Raw genomic sequence first — 7,782 nt, forward strand, 5'->3', positions numbered from 1 at the left:
TATTTCTGGCTTCACTGGGGTGTGAGCAGAAGTGAGGCATGCCCATTTCATGTTATACCCCATATAAGGGTCATGGTCCCTCCATGGTCTTCTCCCTTTCTGGTGGTCGGAATGCAGCTGGAATAGCAACATTGGACCACAAGGTGGGAACAAGCCACTGAGGATGGGGAGCAACCACGCAGAAGGAGCCTGGGTCCCTGACAGCCCACAGCTGCTATAGCCGCCTCAGGCTCAGCAAGGTCAGACTGTCCCAGAAAGAGAAATAAACTACTTTGTTTAACCCATTGTTATTTTAGCTCTTGCTGGAGCAACTAAGCTGGTATCCTCACTGATGGGGAATTTGGGATTTAGATGTGAGGTGCTGCCAGCGTAAGACATAAAATATGAGGTACTTTCTTCACAGCATTGGGTAGTAAAGACACAGATATTTCTGGTCAGAGAGTCGGTGCTGCTTGGTGTGGCCTGGAAAAGCATGTGGTAAAACTACTGCCTGCAGCATCTCAGAAGGCAGGCCTAATGCCCACGGAATACGTGACTCCAGTAGAACCATTTGGAAAAACGCAGGATGTTGATGTGTGTGGGAGGATTCTTTCTGCTCTTTGAGTGGCCGTCAAGAGATGGACTCGGGTGGATGATGAAACAGCATTAGCAGGAGATCACACTGCCCCAAGCCTTGCTCAGGGGTCTCTGTAAGTGCTCTTAGCCAGATGACGGGAGCCATCCCAGCTACAAAATCAGATGATGGCACCCTCTTCCCACCCGGGGCTTTTGTGTGAGGTGGGCTCAAGAGAGTCACCATAAAATGGAGGGAAGAGAGGATTAGGTAGAGCCAGTATATAAACCCCAGAACTTTTAACCCACAAAAAGCAGGCCCAGATGAAATTTTGGTTGTGGTTACTTATGCTTGTGGAAGCATCTAGAAGCAAATATATCCTGACATTTTTGAAAAATCGTATTTCCAAAGAAATTGCAGCCTTGGTCAGCAAAATGGCACCATTATCCAGCCCCAGATTTTCTTATGAGGACCGCTAGAAAATCATGAACCTCTGCAGCCCTCAAGAGAGAAACACTCTCCAGGACCCATTTAATATTAGGCCATGGAGGACCTTATCCTCTGTCAGGGGTGTTTCTCCCAGAAAAGCAGAAACTGCCAGATAGCCTATCCAAGGATCTTGTTTCACTGTCCAGCAGCATGCGAAAATCACTAGCAACAAGGGCTGCTTTTTCACTCATCCCTTTTCTGAATGGGAGTTTTTTTTTTTTTTTTTTTAAAGATTTTATTTATTTATTTGACAGAAAGAGACACAGCGAGAGAGAGAACACAAGCAGGGGGAGTGGGAGAGGGAGAAGCAGGCCTCCCGCAGAGCAGGGAGCCCGATGCGGGGCTCGATCCCAGGACCCTGGGATCATGACCTGAGCTGAAGGCAGACGCGTAACGACTGAGCCACCCAGGCGCCCCCTGAGTGGGAGTTTTTATTGCCGTTGTTCTGACTCTACTCAACCCTGTTGCTATGGGGACAATGACTTGTAGACAGCTCAGAATGGGGCATCCACAACAGGCCCCGTGGGGAGGCTGCACAATACCCAGAGTTACTAAATTTGAGCTGCATGTGGGAACTGGGCACGGCTTCTGGCTGCCCCTCTTGGGGATGATGTTCTATGCCTGGGAGGAAGGGTATGCATAAATATTTCGTCAGCAGAAAGGTAAGCTTGTATCAGAGAATGCTAGCTTCCTCCATGTCTGTTGCCTCCCCCACGTTTTTTCTTTCGTAATAGAATTTCTAAGATTCACCCCGATGTGTGGCTTCTTAGCTAGAGAGTACATTTTATGGCTTCCCATGTGGCCCAGTGGCTACCTGACTGAGTTCTGCCCAATGGCATGTGAGCAGGAGATGGAGGCCTTAAAAGGGATAGACATGTTCTCCCTTTCTACTTTTCCCCTTCTTCCCCTTCTGCTGACTGGGTTAGGAATATGATGGACGGAGCTGGAACAGCCATCTTGGACCATGAGTAAAGAGAATCCGCATACTGAAGATGCCAGGCATCAGAGGTAAGGCACCCGGTTCCCTGACACGGTAGAGCCCTGTACAACCCTGGGCTGCTCTGTATGGACGTATACGTGAGAGAAAAAGTCACTCATATCTTGGCCTCTGTTTGAGCAGCTGAAATGGTATCCTAACCAGTTCAACAGAACACTATATCTTCTGGAATGCCGATTACGGAGCTGAGGTCTCCGCCCCAGATCGGGACTGTGGGAACATTACCAGTGGCCTCTGAGATTGTCCTGCTTGTCCTCTGAATGTCCCACATTCAGCTGTCCAGCAGCTCAGCCTGAGGCCCTGCTGAGGTGACAGGATGCCGGAGGGTAGTGATTCTCCAGCCTCTGAGGGAGCGGCTGGTGGGAATGTCTGGTGGAGAGGCGCTGCATCCTGCCCGCGAACAGGCATCGTCTGTCTGAACTGCAGCAGTACCGAGAGCTGGCAGGCCTGGGATGAGCTAATTGAAAAGAGGGCTGTGACCTCCGACTCCTCCTCAGGAATTATTGCAGCTACCACCGCGCACCTGCCAGCCTGAGAGGACAGCCACGTGCCCACGCCCTCTGCCTCTGAACTTCCCGTGTCCCCAGGCTTCCAGCCCAGCTTGAGCACAAGCAGTCAGCTACATGACAGGCACTTCCTCTGCCCACACACCTGGTAAAGAGGCAAAAATGTCTTTGGTCTCAGAGCCAGAGGAATTGTATTAAATTCTGCAATCTCTTCCCGTGGGTTTTGACCATGACATAGGATTCAAGGCAAGGTCTTCGAAAGAGCATCGTTTTTCGTCGAACAGATTTACATTTTCATCCTAATTCTGTCAAGCTCTGTAACCTCATGGTTGAGATCAGGCTCTAGAATCAATTAGTTTCAGTTACAATTCCTGGCTCTTCCCTGTGTGACCCCAGGCAAGTTACTGATGCTCTTTAAGCCTTACTTGTATCATCTGTAAAATGGGTGGGTTTTTTTTTTTTTTTTTTTTTTTTGCGTGAGAATGACCTGCCTGAGCTCTTACTTAGGGTTAAGTAAATTCTCAGTAAGTGTTGGATAGCATTGATATTTTTATTATGATAACTATGCACCTCACCCGATGTGTGATTAATTAATCACAAAAGTCCTTCTGTTACTTAAACACTGGGACACCCAGAAACTCCTGATGGGGACAGTGATGATGATGATGATGATGATGATAATGACGGTGATGATGACAGATTTATGGGGGGGGTGCAGGGTGCAGTGCAAGGAAGGACAGTAAAACAAACCCATCTGACATAATTACCTGGGAAGAAAGGTGGCAGAAAAGAAAGTGTGCACTCAGGCAATGAATATTTATTAAATCCCAAGTTGGGGCCAGGCTTTGGTCTGGGTGGAAAGAAAACCACAGATAAAGCTGCTTGTTTGCTGGGGACACGTTCGGGTAGGGAGAGCCATTCAATACACAAGGAAACAACGACTTTTGGGTTGAGTAGTCCACTTTCCCAAACTCATATAGCTCACCAGTTAGGTGGTACAGAACCCAGATTTGGCTTCCAAAAGTCTGATCTCTGAGGCTTTATGCTGTACTCTGACCTTTTCCTTCGGTCCCTAGAAAGCTCATGGGAATGGATGATCGTGAGAATCTCCTTGTTACTGTTCATTAAGGCAACCGACATGCCCTGAATCTCCTTGTTCTAAGTACTTGACAGAAATTATTTCCCTACTCACAGCAGCACAGCATACTTAGAAGAAGGCTTAGATCACACTTTGATCCCCAGCTCAGCCTTCTGTGAGCTCCATGAACTTGGACAAATTATGCAACCTCTCAAGGGTCAGTCTCTCACTGGTGCAAAGTGGGACAACGGTACTGACTTGGGACAGTGTGGGCGCATTGTTCTGCTGGCTCCCTAAACCTGCCCGCTAAACATCAGCCTAAGTGCACTTCAAACTGTGGGAAAGACTGTGATTCAAAAAAGAGGCACTTACCTGGTGAGATTCTGTTTGGGAAGCCGTCCTGGGCTTTGCGGACGGGGACGGATGCATATTACCGTGGCTGCGGAGTGAGCAGCGTCTGGGGCCAGCTAAGAGGCTGGACAGAGCCGAAAGGGGATGAAAGCAGGGGGGCATCTAAGGAAAAAGATTCCAGAAGGGGATCAGGATTAAAAGCTATTAAATGGATGGAGGGTTAATAAAAATAGTCTTTTGGAATAAAGGGAAGCTCGTTCAGACAGTGAGGGAGATAATAATAGCCTGGGATAGGACAGCGGGTCGGGTTTGGGAAGAGCAAACTAATGGAAAGGCTGTCGGTCAGATCCAGAGTCCCCAGCTGCTTGCTCTCTCACCCTGGGATGAGCAGGGCTGGGAAGGGACATGGAATGATGATGACCAGCTCCTTCAGGTGAAGCCTGGAGGTTCTTATCCAGCTTTGCAATTATGCAGTGGGGGCCTGGAGTTTAATTTCTCTGGGTTGAGACGTGACCATCCAAGTCCACGAAGTCATGCCGACTTGAGTGATTGGATGAAAGTATGCGTTTTATCTAACACATTGGTGTTTTGTCTTGCATTGCTACGAGCTTGCAAACTGTCCAAATTCTACCTCAGTTCCCTAAGATGTCTCACATGGTTGTTCTGGAGAGGACAGAAGGGTAAAATAAAGAGAAAGAGAATGGACTCAGAGTCTGATAGACCTGGATTCAAGGTGTGGCCACATCACTGACCAGTTGTGTGACTTTGGGAAAGTTGCACAACCTTTCTGAGTCTCAGTATCTCTAATTTGGGCGGCACAGTATCTACTTTGTAGGGTTATGTGAGGATTTGAGATTACAGATCAGTGCCTAGCACAGTCCCCAACTTATACTAGGCACTTACTAAATAACAACTATTCTTAATTTAATTTTTTTTAATTTAAATTCAATTAGCCAACGTATAGTACATCACTAGTTTCAGATGTAGTGTTCAATAATTTATCAGTTGTGTATAACACCCGGTGCTCATCACATCACGTGCCCTCCTTAATGCCCATCACCCAATTCCTCCCCTCCAGCAACCATCAGTTTGTTTCCTATAGTTAAGAGTCTCTCACGGTTTTTCTCCCTCTCTGATGACTTCCCATTCAGTTTTCTCTCCCTTCCCCTATGATCCTCTACATTGTTTCTTATATTCCACATATGAGCAAAACCATATGATCATTGTCTTTCTCTGATTGACTTGTTTCACTCAGCTTAATACTCTCCAGTTCCAACCATGTGGATGTAAATGGTAAGTATTCAACCTTTCTGATGACTAAATAATATTCCATTGCGTGTGTGTGTGTGTGTGTGTGTGTGTGTGTGTGTGTGTGTGTGTATGTATATACCACATCTTCTTTATCCATTCATCTGTTGATGGACATCTCAGCTCCTAAAATTTGTATGGAACCAGAAAAGACCCTGAATAGCCAGAGGAATGTTGAAAAAGAAAACCAAAGCTGGTGGCATCACAATGCCTGACTTTAAGCTCTCTTACAAAGCTGTAATCATCAAGACAGTATGATACTGGCACAAAAACAGACACATAGATCAATGGAACAGAACAGAGAACCCAGAAATGGACCCTCAACTCTATGGCCAACTAATCTTCGACAAAGGAGGAAAGACTATCCAGTGGAAAAAGGAGAGTCTCTTCAATACATGATGCTGGGAAAATTGGACAGTCACATGCCGAAGAATGAAACTGGACCGTTTTCTTACACGATACACAAAGATAAACTCAAGAAAAATTAAAGACCTACATGTGAGATAAGAATCCATCAGAATCATAGAGGAGAACACAGGCAGCAACCTCTTCAACCTCGACTACAGCAACCTCTGGCTAGGAAGGCAAGGGAAGCAAGGGCAAAAATGAACTATTGGGACTTCATCAAGATAAAAAGCTTCTGAGCAGCAATTATTCTTAATTTTAATTGATTATATAATACAAGGCAAAACGAGTAGTATTCTGTTTAGGATCTATTTTATTTTATTTTATTTTTAGCTTTAAATACCTCTCATTTGAAACCTTAAAAATGAGGCTATCAGCCATCATTGTGTGAGTCCAGCTAAGGGTAGAATTTGTTCAGATTATTTTTCTCCACCACACTTTTCTTAATTTTAAGCAAATATTCTTTTCTTAGAAATCAATAGGAATCATAGACATAAGATAAAGGGTAGAATTAGGCTCACATGTTTTTTTCAAGTAATCTCAGATAAACAGTTATTTCAAGATTAGAGGCAACCCTGAAGTTTTGGTCATTCATAGTAGGGCCACCTAGGTCAATAACAATTCACTCTACTCTGCCTTGGTTTCCCCATTTGTTCCTTTCACCGTCACCCAAACATATCATGAAAGCAAATTTCAGCCTCTGACATATTATGAAGTCCTCAGAGACAGGCATCTGTTGGCATCAGGTAATGACTCTCAAATTTTAAATGAACCGTTTTAGCGGTCGGAAATAGGTGTCTATAAGCAACTCTGATTGTCAGAATTAACTGCTTTCCCTGCCTAACATTTATAACATCTTCCACCATGTGCTAAATGCTGGGTTAAGTACTTACATGCACATTTTATTTCACCCAAACTACAACCCCGAGGGGTCTCTCAGGCTGGAGAGGCTCTGGGATATTTGCAGGTCACTCACTCAGCTAGGAAATGGCAGAGCACGTGTGTCCCTGGGCAGCCTGGCCCGCAGCCCGCTTCCATATGGCACTGGAACATAATGGCGAAGGTCCCCTTTCCATGACGTGGTTATGAACCATGGCTCTGCCAGATCACTTCTCTCCTTTTTAAAACAGGTTTTGCAGGTGCCATTTCCAGCAATACTCTTGTTCTGCACAAAGCAGGAAGCCATGGGCACCAATGTCAAAATGAGGCAATGGTGGGCGGTGGGAATAATACAAGCTCCCATTTCTGTCCTGCACTGCAGGGAAGAAGACGTGGCTTCTTCCCACGGTGCTGATTGCTATGTGCACTGTCTGCACAGGATAACGGGCCCATCCGGCTATCTGTTCCAATGACAGCCAACCAATCGTTTCAGGCTAATCACGCCCTTCGGCCCGACTGTCCACAGATCTCTTGCCTCCCCTGCCTTCTGCTGTGGGAGAAAGAAGACCGAGGGAGAAAGCCTCTGGCCTTCAAGTGTCTGCACAGGACGCCTGAGTGGAGTGGAGCCATGAGATAAGGGGTATTTCAGGCTGTTTCTCCTGCTTGTGCGAATAGCACATGATTGATTTCAGAAAGAGAAATTTATTTCCCTGCAGACATATTTTTATCATTTGCTTGAATTCCTTGATGCCTTACTCACCATATGTATAGAAGAGCCAGGTCTCCTTCAGAGGGGGATGGAAGGGAAAATGGATAACACTTTAAACCTGAAAAAAAGATATAAAAGGCACTGCCAGATAAAATGTTCTGTGACCTATAAGCTTTGGAATGGGTCAGAGGGATTATACTGAGGCTGACATTTAGAAATGATGAGATCCCTGGACTGCTGCTTTTGCATGTGGCATGCCAAAGTACCTTCCAGAGCTTTTCTTCCGGGGAAGCCGCCATGAAACCCCACTGAATAGCAGGCACTTTCACCCCAGGGGTGAGAGCCAGACTTACAGGGTCACTTTGCGCTGACTTTTACAGGGTGAGATAACTTTATTTAAAGGGACATATTCAATTTAGTTAAGCTCTCAAATTTATGTACTCCTAAAAAAGAAGGCTTAGGAGAGGCTAAGATAAATGGAAATGATTTCAGAGGGAGTGGTGGAGA

Source organism: Zalophus californianus, chromosome 6 (genome assembly GCF_009762305.2).
Source record: "Zalophus californianus isolate mZalCal1 chromosome 6, mZalCal1.pri.v2, whole genome shotgun sequence".
Classification (NCBI taxonomy): Eukaryota; Metazoa; Chordata; class Mammalia; order Carnivora; family Otariidae; genus Zalophus; species Zalophus californianus.